This window comes from Macaca thibetana, chromosome 10 (assembly GCF_024542745.1).
Source record: "Macaca thibetana thibetana isolate TM-01 chromosome 10, ASM2454274v1, whole genome shotgun sequence".
In the NCBI taxonomy this organism is placed as follows: domain Eukaryota; kingdom Metazoa; phylum Chordata; class Mammalia; order Primates; family Cercopithecidae; genus Macaca; species Macaca thibetana.
The window spans coordinates 78,362,419-78,374,831 of NC_065587.1; the positions used below are offsets into that span (position 1 = coordinate 78,362,419).

General features: G+C 39.4%; 1 protein-coding gene across 4 annotated transcripts in view; it reads right to left on the reverse strand.

Moving 5' to 3' along the window:
• Positions 1-12,413, reverse strand: part of PAK5 (p21 (RAC1) activated kinase 5) — a 603,498-nt gene that overhangs the window by 151,389 nt on the left and 439,696 nt on the right. Inside the window, exon 1 of one of the 4 annotated variants that reach the window (XM_050745057.1) lies at positions 1,433-1,666. The exons of 2 other annotated variants lie outside the window; for them this stretch is intronic. The gene's annotated coding sequence lies outside the window, so the exon portion shown is untranslated. Of the gene's footprint in view, positions 1-1,432; positions 1,667-5,319; positions 5,351-12,413 lie in introns of those variants that run through there. One more of the 4 variants, XR_007717043.1, reaches the window with a different exon arrangement.

Here is a 12,413-nt window from a genome sequence, read left to right on the forward strand (position 1 = left end):
TCTGTGTGTGTGTGTATTTCTAAGAGGTGAGTTACTTTTTCTGGGAGGGTCATGGGGTACGACTTTGTATTTCATCTCTCTTTTTGTTCAACATTTTATTTAGGTATAACATGTGTACAGAAAAGGGTACAGCTTAAAGACTTTTCAAAAAGGGAACACATTCCTGAAACCACAGTGCAGACCAAGGAGAAAAATGCTAGAAGCCTTCCTCAAGCTGTGCCCAAGTAACCAACTCCATCAAAGGCAAACCATTATCTTGGCTTCTCTCACCAGAGATTGATTGGTCTGCTTGATTTTGAACTTGATATGAATAGAATCATTACATCACACAATTCTAAGTGTGTTTGATTCAACATTTTGTATTTGTGAGATTAATTCATGTCGTGATAGGCCATGTTCTTTCTTATTGCTGTCTAGTATATCACAGCATGACTCTACCACAATTTATAAGTTCATTTTACTGTTGATGGACACTTGGGTTGTTTCTAATTTGGGACTTTAAAAAATAATGCTGCTTTGAATGTTCAAGTACATGTCTTTTGGTGACATGTATGATGCATTACTATTGGGTATATACATACCTAGTAGTAGCATTGCTGTGTCAAAGGATATGAGTATATTTGGCTTCAGTAGAGCACTCCAGTCAGCTTTCCAAAGTGCTCAATTTACACTCCTGCCAATAGTTTGAGTTGCTCCACGCCCTCATCCACATTTCCAATTGTCAATCCTTTTATGATTGTCATTCTGGTGGGTGTGTAGTGGCATCTCATTGTGGCTTTATTTTGCATTTCCCTAATGAGCTTGAGCTTCTTTCATGTGCCTTGGCCATGCAGATCTCCTCTCTTGTGAAATATCTGTTCAAGTCCCTTGCCCATTTTCCATTAGGTTCTCATCCTTTTTCTTACTCATTTGATGGAGTTCTTTATAAATTCTGGATATGTTGAACAAATGCATTGAAATGTTTTCTTCCACTTTATGGTTTTCCTTTTCATGCTCAAAGATGTATTTGATGAACACATGTTAGTTTAGACCAATTTATGTATCTTTTCCATTATGTTTATTACCTTCTATGTCCTGTTGAAAAAGTCTTTACTCCCACCAAGTTCATACTGCATTATCCTGCGCTTAGATTTACAATCTATCTGAAATTGATCTATGTGTATTGCAACTGGAGCTTGAATGGATTCTAAAAAGGGAAATGCAGTGACCTTTAATAACCCTTCCTTCTGAAGGAGAGCATTTCTTAACACTTCCAAGGAACTGAGGTAAACTTAGGAGAAACAGACCCAACAGCCACATTAATTAAGATGTGAGAGCTGGCAAACCTCTATTGAAGTCATCTTCTAGTGAATATTATCTTGTTAACTATTATTCAAAGCAAGTGAATAAAAAAGATATTGTTGAGAAGTTATTTACAAAGAAAGCACAATACCTTCTTTTCCTCTGCTGGTAACTCTTAAATTCTAAAAAAAAAAAAAAAAAAAAAAAAATTCAACTTTTAAGTTCTACAAAAATTTCTCAGTTCTGTAAAAACCAACCCTCAGCATATACATGTTTAGAAAAGCTCCATAGACCAGTGTTATCTAGTAGAAATGCAATGTGAGCCATACATGTTAACTTTAAATTTCCTAGTAGCCACATTGAAATTAAATATCAAGTGAAATTAGTTTTAATAATATGTTTTATTTAACATAAAATATCCAAAATATTTTTATTTCAACATATGGCACTAGCCACACTTCAAGAACTCAATAGCTCCATGTGGCCAGTGGCTACCATACTGGGTAGCCCAGCCATAGACAGTTACATGAATACAATGACCTCCTTTATAAATATTACAATTTACATTATCTACAGGTCAATCAATGTTATATTTATATGACAGCCACATATTGAAAGAAGAACATAGTGGTTCTCAATGTGCAACCTTTGGACCATCAGCATAGGTATCACCACCGGGGGTTGGGAGAAATGAAAATTCTTTTGGAATCAGGCTCTCTAGTGGGTGGGTCTAGCAATCTGTGTTTCTGTTATTCTCATATGTGCCCCAGTTTTCAAATTAGGAGTAACAGACCCACATTTTTGTTTTATACAGTGACATTAACTCTGTATTATGACATTGTAAATATACTGTCTTGCCTGAAGCAGAAGCATTTTGGGGGAGTATTTAACCTCATAGTCAGGTTATCATCTCCCATCTTCCAAATAGGGCTGCCCATGGCATGACAAATGGTCTACTACTCTCTGAGACAGACGTGTGGGAGAAAGTTTCTTTTTTCTATTTCCTAATGATTCTCAATTGCCACAGGCATCTATTACATTTCCAAGAAGACTTGGACCCACACAGTAATAATCAGAGCAAGGAAATTGTATTATAGAGAAAAGCAAATAACCACTTTCATCTTATTAGCTCTGTTTGTAGAAAGTGAATATGTAAAGAAGTACTTGAAGAGTTTTTTTTTTAATTTTCATTTTTGTGGATTAGAATATACGATCTGGGAGGATCCATTTTTACTAGATGAATATCTCTGCAGAGGCAGGGAACTTTCTCCAAACTTCTCATTGCTGTATCCCCAGCATGTAGAAGAGCCAGACACCTAGTAGGTTTTCAATAAACATTTGTTGAATGAATGAATGGATAGATGGATGCTCAATAAACCTTTTTCCATGTCTTAGATTCTGGCTAAGGAAGATAAGTTAGCTCAATTGCTAGAAATCCCTTATTATTTTAACAGAAAATGACCTGAATCATTCATTTTCTGCTTTTTAAGTAGCATTCCCCCTTTCCCCAAAAGACTTCTTGCCATCTAAACGTTCATTTAAAGAAGGTGCAGATTTTAAGGGAAGTTCTCCTTTGTTAGAGTATAAACTCCATAAGGGTAAATATGTTGTTTAGTTCACTGTTATATCTCTATAATTTAGAACACTGCCTATCATGTAACAGACACTCAATAACTATTTGTTGAAACAATAGATTTTATCCTTATAAAATTTAATCACAGCCCTTTTGTCTCTCCCCTCTACACACAGCCATGGAAACTCATCCATTTGTGTGTTTCTCCACAGTGTTTTACCTGCCCCAAATACCTCCAACTATGCTATTCCCTGTATCTACTGAGATCCCACCAGTCTTCCAGACCCAGTTAAAGACTTTGGCCCTCTCAGAGAAGCTCCCCAACAACTCAAGGTTGTCTGAATCTTCATTGTCGTGTCTAAATCTCCAAGATTCTACTCCACTTAATCCAACACATGTTAGCTAGCATGATGCCTTTCATTTACTAATTTTGCATCCTTATATTTCATAAGCTTTCTCTTACCATATAGACTTGTGGCTTCTCGAAGGCTAGAACCATGGAATACATTTAGTTTGCTCATTAAAAAATCTTCCCCATGCCTTTCTTAGTCTGTAGAACATATTAGGCATAATTATGACTTATTTTTAAAAGGAAGCTTTTAGACAATAATTGTTTTCCAAGAACAGTCTCAGTTGACTATTGTTAGGCTGACATAATTATTAACAGCTCTCCTTTTTACTCTCAAACCAGTCTTGGTTTGGACAATACACATTTTCCCAAGTTATGGCCAACGTTAATATAGTAAAACATTGACCAATGTTTTAATACAATAAAATGTTGACATGAGCTAATTGACATGAGCCCATGATGTTAGAACTGTTTAACCATATGATAAATTTGACACATACAATGCCTTTTGCTAGATACTATCTTTACTTATTTAGATTTATAAAAGGAAGAAAAAAAATCAGATAGCATTACAAGTGGGAGAGGGCTTGATTAAGCTTACCAGAATCTTCAATATAACGCTTAGAAACCTTTCTGAGAACAAGAGGGAAAAGTGGTATAACCCCTCAGCTATATACTATTTTACTTTATTTGAACTTTTAAAGCCTTTTCACACATGATTTCCTTTGATGTTTACAACATTCCTCTTAAGTAGTTCAGGGTGGTAGATACTGGTATTTCTATTTTAGATATAAGGAAAAACAACTCCATGGAATTATACTCTTTGGCCGGCCAGAAAGAGAGGATAGAATAAATCCCACTGCTTTCTATTGCAACTGTATAGCTCCTTTTCTCCCTCCGAATGCATGGTCTTTAACTTCTTTCCCATAACCAATGATACTTACATCCATTTTCCAATAAAAACCAAACATGAATTACAAGAATCAAAAAGCACTTCATCTAAGGAATGTTTGCAGACATGCCATTTGGTTTGCTTTCTAAGCCATGGGGGTAAGAATGATTACAACTCCCATTCACCTCACACTTGACACTTTGTTAGGATGCCTTTGGTTTTGTTTCATACCAAACTTAAGGAACAGACAAAGCATGGATTTCACCTTGCCTCACTCGGAGCTCAGAGAGGTTAAGAAGTAAACTCAAGACTGCATTGCCATCTAGAAGTGATGTAGCTAAGCATGACTGAAGACACCTGATTCCCACCTAGGTCAAGTACCTTTGATTTTGACCAGTGAGAATTCCATGGAATAAAATGCCAAATTTCCCATGAAGCTTATTGTAATGAGATATAACTTAATTTTAAAACACAGAGACATAACAACTGGAAGTTAACAAAACCATTTTTTGAATTTTCCCTATCTTTCCTGCATTATAAATAAGCAAGTGAAGCACTTTATAGATTCTGAGTTATTTCCATGTTTTCCATTTTGAGTAGTGATGTTTGAATAATGCAGGGATATAGGACACTTTGAATAAGGAACAAATCCTTAAAGAATGGTCACAACACCCTCCTCTGCATCCCCCGTACTACAACCAGATCTCTGGCTGCTGTCTTTCGTGCCCTATCAGCTGCGATAAGCCACCACTATTTACACGTGTGTTTGAAATACACAGTCCTGGTTGTAATATCAGAGGTCTTTCTAGCTTAAGGGCTCAGTGTATGTTTCCCCTTCTTCAGTTACTTCTTTGGTTTTTACTGCAGACTCTCCTCGTCTCACTTTCTGCCCTAGAGAGCAGGTGCCAAATAAAATAGGCTGGGAGCTTCTTTTAGGTACTTTCCAATTGCTTCCTTTCAAGGCTGCACTTACTAGTCCCCGGGGTATGAGAAACCATCTGTATGGAAACACCAATTCCTAGTAGTAGAGAAATAGCCTTGGGTGTGTATTTTCTTCCCCTTAGTCTATTCCTTTTGAAACTTGAAAAAAAAATATTAAGCTTGTGAGTGAAAAGAGAAGGGTTATTTTGCTGCTGCTGCTGCTGCTGCTGCTGCTGCTTCTTCTTCTTCTTCTTCTTCTTCTTCTTCTTCTTCTTCTTCTTCTTCTTCTTCTTCTTCTTCTTCTTTTTTTTTAATGTGCAGAGACTAGGATGCTCTGGGGAAGATGTGAAATCAACATATACATAAGTAACACTCCACAAAGAGCCACTCCTTCAAGCTTGGTAGGAATAAAAAAAAACTGTACATCTCTATGATAGATAAAAAAACTTATATTTCACAAATAGGGAACCTGGAGGACTTGGGAAAAAAGTGAAATATCATGTCACATGGGGAATCAGAGTGCCTTCCCCTCTATATGCGTGCATTGTGATGGAGACGTCTCAGTTGGTGAAGGATTGGAAGGGTGGACCTTCAAGCACCCAGTCCCCTCATGCCTATGGCAAACAGGGATACTTGAGAACCTCCTTCAAATTACTAAGCAGTTACCCCTGAGCAGCAAAAGGAGACAGCTAACTCAACATATCAAACTAGTTTTTTGAGTTCTAACACCAAAGATTAATTTTGCCCGTTTTTGAGCTCCGTATAAATGGAATCACACATAATACATTTTTGGGGGGTCCAGCCCCTTTTGCTCAACGTAATGTCTGTGATTCATCCATGTTGTTGTGTGTATCAACAGCATGTTCTGCCAGGCACAGTGGCTCACAGCTGTAATCCTAGCACTTTGGGAGGCTGAGGTGGGAGGACTGCTTGAGCTCAGGAGTTTGAGACCAGCCTGGACAACATAGTGAGAACTTGTCTCTACAAAAATAAAAGAATTAGCTGGGCGTGGTGGAAAGCACCTGTGGTCCCAGATACTAAGGAGCCTGAGATGAGGGGATTGCTTGAGCCTGGAAGGTTGAGGCTGCAGTGAGCTGTGACTGTGCCACTGCACTCCAGCCTGGGTGACAGAGTGAGACTCTGTCTCAAAACAAAAGTGTGTTATTATTACTGTACCGCATTCCACTGAATGAATAAACCAAGATTTATTTCTCATTCTTCTGTTGTTGAACTTTTAGCTTGTTTCCAGTTTTGTATTACTTTGAATAGATCCATTATGCACTAGTTTTCCTTGGGCATACACTTAGGGGGGCTATTGCTGGATCATAGTATAGGCCTATATGTAATTTTAGATGATAAAGTATCCACTAGGCTGTTCAGTTATACCAGGGAGAAGAAAATCCCAAGCAATAAAACCAGCAATCAAAAGCAAAAATACCTTAAGACAAAAAAGTCATTTTCCTTGACACAAAATAATCCAATTGCCAGTGTAGATAGGATTTACATTTTGAAACTCATCCATCTCAAGCTACACGCTGCATATTTGAACTTGTCTGCAGGCTAGATTCAGCACATAGGGTGCCCCAAACATGTTTTTTTCCCCCAGAAAATCAGGTCATTTGTTGTTTGCCTATTTTTGTTTTTTAATAAACCAATGTTTAAAAATTAGGAGGTTTTATATTAGAAAACTCTAGCTTTCAAGCTTCCAGTTTCCTTTAAAAAAACAGAATATCTGGCCCACATTCCCATAGAGCAATTACAGATTGGAGATAGGTAGGAGCCATTGCATTTACACAGGCCTACGTTTCCCTCTTTGCAAACTTCTCACCCCCTGCCAGTTTTCCCTTACACTGTGCAGTCTCCATAGGCATGAGAACCCTGCTCTACCCTTTGACCAGTTAATCAAAGTCATTCACATTTCTCTCTATATATAAAATATAGAGACTTGGCAGTTCCGAAGATGAAAGTGTTCTGAACAGTTAAAAATTTGTCTTTGTGCATGTCAAACTTTGAAATGTGTGAAAATCTTCCTGAAATGTACCACTTACTATCATGTTTCTAAAAAATGACTAAATAAGAGGGACAGCTCAGTACATGTTGAATGTGTGTGTTCCATAAATAAGGAATGTGTGGAGAGGGGACCAGCTGAGTTTGCCTCTGACTAGAGAAACGTCACTCAGGATCTAGGCCTACAGGCCCAGTCTTCTGATCAATACCTGTTAACCATGTGAAAAAGATACTGAACAAGGGATAAGAATACCCCTCTGATTCATTCAATTAAAGACTTCCTGGACCAAACTCAATGCCGTTATAATTGGTGCACTGGGCAATTGCTAATTGCTCTAAGTCATTTTCAGGCAAGTAGAGAGACAAAGTTATTTCATTTTTGGTAGTATGCAGTCTAGGTAATTTAAAGGATCCCTATGCTAAAATGCAAATATATCCTGGATACATTTATAAAAAGATCAATTTTGATGGCCTGGCATGGTAGGTCATATCTGTAATCCCAACACTTTGGGAGGCTGAGGCAGGACGATCACTTAAGTCCAGGAGTTCCAGAGCAGCCAGTGCAACACAGCAAGACCTCATCTTTACTAAAAATATAAAAAAATTAGTCAGGTGTGGTGACCTGCCCCTGTAGTCACAGACACTTGGGAAGTTGAGATAGGAGGACTGCTTGAGCCCAGGAGCTTGAGGCTGCTGTAAGCTATGATTGTTTCACTGCACTCCAGCCTGCACAACAGAGAGAGACCTTGTCTCAAAAAAAAATTTTAAAGAAGTAATACATTATGCTAGGCTCAGTAGTTAGTAAATGAAATATTTGAGCTTCCTTCCACCTTTGCTCACAAAAATAAATGTTAGAGAAATAATACCAGAGAAACGATTTAGGAATTAAACTAAAGAAAATGACTGGGTAGCTCTAAAGGAATATGACGATAACAACACTGCTGTAAAGACAAAGCCTAGGCCCTGGGCAATGGAAAGCAGAGCAGCCAAGCCTGAGAGTCAGCCCCTCCCTAGCGTGGAATCCCGGAAGACAGCCAATATTCCTGACTCCTAGAGAACACAAAGAAATACTCTCCATGGGGAAACATGGAGAGTATTGGTCACCCAGAGCCCCAGGTGACCAAATAACAATCAACAGACTATACATCATGTATTAGAATTCGCAGGTAGATATGCAATAACGATGTGTAAAATGTACAAAAAATTTAAAATGGAATAAACATGAAACATGAACACGAGCTGACTGTCATGGTTCCTTTGCCATCTCTGAACCGACTTAGATGTGGAAACCTGGAAAGGGTCCATGAAATTCCATAGTTTATAACCCTTCAGTTGTTTTCCCATTATCCAAACTGCAGATCTATTAGCTGCCCAATTATTTTGTCCCAAAGATTTCCAGGATCTCTTAGCCACTGTTAGATTCCTGTGGCTCAAGGCACCCTGACTGCTACTTCAATTTTGCTACGCGTTATAAGTAGTTAAGGCCACCTTAACTCTTAACAGTAAGCACTGCTACTTAGCCTCTGTTGTTCTGGGCCCCATCATCCGAGCAATATTAGGAAGATCAACTCCTGGACAGCTTCTTCAAATGTCAACCCCAGCCCATAGATGGCAGCCTTTTCAGACCAGCTTCTCAAATGTGTCAGCACTCCTCTTCAGGATCCCTTACTGTCTTTGTGAAGGGAGTGTCCTCTGGGTCTTCTTCGTTAGAAATAGTCAAGTGATAGATTTGAAGATTGTACCTAAAACCTTTTTAACATGCATTGTAATGTCCGTCCTCTCTGAGCTATTGGACACTTTATTGAGACTGTTAAAGAACTTGTGGCATTTCCTCATTTGCTATTGGCCATCAGAACATACAGAATTTGAAGAACCATCCCAGAAAACTATTGGGATCAGCTCCAAGTGTCCTTGACAAACAACTGAATCTTGACTTATGAGTGAGTGCCTCTATATCAATGAACACCCTCTGATCTAGCATTATACTCTATGGTAAACGCACCTGATAACAATCACTTAAGCATATCCTAAGAACGACCCTGTATGGTGCACCCGAATGCAGTTGGGAATTCTGAGCTAGGGAATCCAGGAGTGGATTAATAACCCAGAGAGCTATTCCTTTCCTATGAGGAACATCTGGGTCCCATCCTGTCCTGTGGAATGTGGGCTGTACAGGGGTTTGAGGCCCTGTGTGTGGGGTTAAAAGGTTTCCAGGTAGAGGTTATTAGGGGAGGGGGCTAAGTAAACATGCTATATAAACTGCATGCTTTTTGCAAGTGGTTGTGGTTCTCTTGTCCAGCTCACCACCACTGGACTCTTTCCCCTGTATGTAAGCCCTTCATGAGACCCCATGTCGTGTTTACTGGCTCTGGGTCTCTTCTTCTGCCTCTTGAACCTGGTGCCATCCCCACTGAAGTCAATAGGAGTTCAGCACAACATATATCCTCCTCTCCACTCTAATACACTCAAGGTCCAGTCCCCGGTGGGTTTCAAGGTACTTCAATTGTTCAGTGGGTAGGCTATTACCCCCTGGAGGTGGCTGGTACTTGTCCGCTGAGTCTACACTGTAGTTATCAGCATGGAAACAATGAGCAGTGGCAGAGAAAGATCTTAAGGCATGCAAGAACGATTTCATAAGGCACCTGCTTCAGGTGAGATTCCTACACAACTGTTGGGCAAGGAAAGCTCTTCTTCTCTGTCAGAAAAAGAAGGATGACTCCTGTCTTCCAGGGTGGTTTAAGGGAACTTAGGGGTTTAAGGTCCTCAAGCTCATCCATCCAAATGAACTCATCCCACGTCTCCTTATTCCGATCATGGCCCTGAGTTTGAAATAGGAGATTTTACAAAGCTGTGTATCCTGTCTCCTTGGCAGCCCTACCAGCCTTATAGTCAGATCCTGGGCCTGGGTTACATCACAGTCTGCCCTGCAGTGACCAGAGATTAGTCTCCTTTAAAGTAGCCATAGATGCCCTCTGGCTTTCTGAGCATGCCTTAAGTAGGCAATGAACCATCCTCAGCTTAACATTTTCTTTCCTCAGGTCAAAAGTAGCCATCTACTTAACAATCTGCATAATTATCAGTGCTTTAATAGCCACTGTGTGTTGCAGCTACTAGGTCTCCTAACACCTGACCTTCCACTTAAGCCATATCCCAATTTACTACAGATGAGAGTTTAAGTAATTTTAATGCTGCTGCCTGCTAGGGTTTATTTTCATCCCAATTTACGACTAAATATATGATCCCTATTGCTTTCAGACACGTCAGTAATCAAATTCCAAAGTCCTACCAGTAGGGCATCTTGTCTGTAACTACTTGTTTTAGTTCAGTTTCCCTAGGACACTGAACCTGAGACATGCATTAAGTGCTGAGGTTTTAATTGGAATATGCAATCCAAAGGTGGGAAAGAGAAGAGATAGGAAATGAAGCAGGGAAGGGTGAGCAGCAAGACAAAGTGAGACGTTACTGCTGTGACCACCGCATTACCGTGAAGAAATAGAGCCAGTGGTTCAGCAATGCATCTGCTATGTGACATGCGACACTTCTAAACATGCTGGACAGAGACATGCTGTACTTGAGAAAGAGTTCATCAGAGAGAGAAATGGAAACGGAATTTACCTGCCTGGCTACCTTCTCTTTCCCACAGGAGCAAGATGCTCTCAACCAGGTACAATCTTGCCCCTAGGGAAACATTTGGCAAGAGGTAGTTTTATGTCTAGAGGCATTTTTTATTTTCACTACTTGGGGGTGCTATTGGCACCTAGTGGGTAAAGGCCAAGGGTGCTGCTAAATGTGCTGCAAGGCACAGGACAGTATCCCATGAGAATTACGCAGTCCAAAATGCCATCACTGCTGCCGTTGAGAGACCCTAATCTAAGTGCTGGAAAAATCAAGAAAATCTGAAGAGATAAATTAGATGTGTCTAATTAAAAAACAAAACAAAACAAGAAAAGATGAAAGATATGGAAGGCATTTCACAGAAGAGAACACACACAGGGAAAACTAAACACGAAAAGATGCTGAACCTCATTAGTTACCAGGGAAAATCAAATCACAGCAAGATTCCATTTCACACTCAATCGATTGGCAAAAATTAAGATATCAAGAACACTAGGCATGAAGAGAATGGTGTTCAAAGGGAATAGTCATATACCACTTGTTGGGAGTGTAAATTGCTACCAATTCTGTGGGAAAGAGTTTAATATGTATTATGTTGTAAAATTGATTATATGTGTATTTAAGGTGACCACTTATACCATTTTGATGGAGACTGTCCTAGTTTTAGCACCAAAAGTCTTACATCCTGGAAAACTCCTCAGTTCCAGGCAAACCGAGATGGTTGGTTACCTATACATCTTACATCCTAGGAATCCACTTCTACATACACTTCCCTGAAACACTCTTGCACAGGCACCAGGAGAGATACAAAAATGATCATAGTACCATTTTTCATAAGAGCAGATAATGGAAACAACAGAAATATCAATCTATAAAAGAACAGAAAAATAGACTGTGATATATTAACACAATGTAGTATTACTTAGCTGTGAAAATGAACTACGAAATTTCTATTCTGCCTCTGAGGAGCTTGAGATGCTAATGTTAGCCTGTTATGCTTCACAGTAAAATCTGCTGCACCTGGTGACTTGGGCGAGCTCCACACTTGCAACACAGACCCAGGAGTACAATGAAAGTGGCTTTGGAAAACTGTAGAATAGAGCTGCTATTCAATTTACACAACTCAGTCTCAGAGTGGAGAAATCCATGGATTGAAAATTACCAGCTCACACACATACCCCAATGGAAACACACACATGCACAAATCTCTATATAAATATATCTCTGACATCAACAGTCTTCACAGAGACTTGGCCTTATGAGAATCTAGAGCCTTGGAATTTGCTTGTGACCATAAGCCAAACTCTTCATTAGTTTTCACAAAAACCTACTCATTATGCTTAACATGCTTATAAAAGTTGTCTCATAGAAAGAGTTTCTATCATGCAATCTGCATCATCACAATAGCTCCGTGAAGCCTCGAACACAGTCAAATGCTGAAAAGTTATTTCCTTCAGGCCTACTTTCAACCACATTATTTTCTTCAATCACTTATAAAGGTATTTCCTCCCTCCTCTTTTCTTGCTGAAATAAATACACATTCTACAAACCCCTTTTTTTTGAGACAGGGTATGTTGCTCTGTCTCACAGGCTGGAGTGCACTGGTGCAATCTTGGCTCACTGAAACCTCTGCCTCCCAGGTTCAAGTGATCCTCCCACCTCAGTCTCCCCAGTAGCTGGAACTACAGGTGCACGCCACCCTGCCCAGCTAATTTTTTTTTTTTTTTTTTTAAGATGGGGTTTCGCCATGTTGTCCAGGCTGATCTTGAACTCTT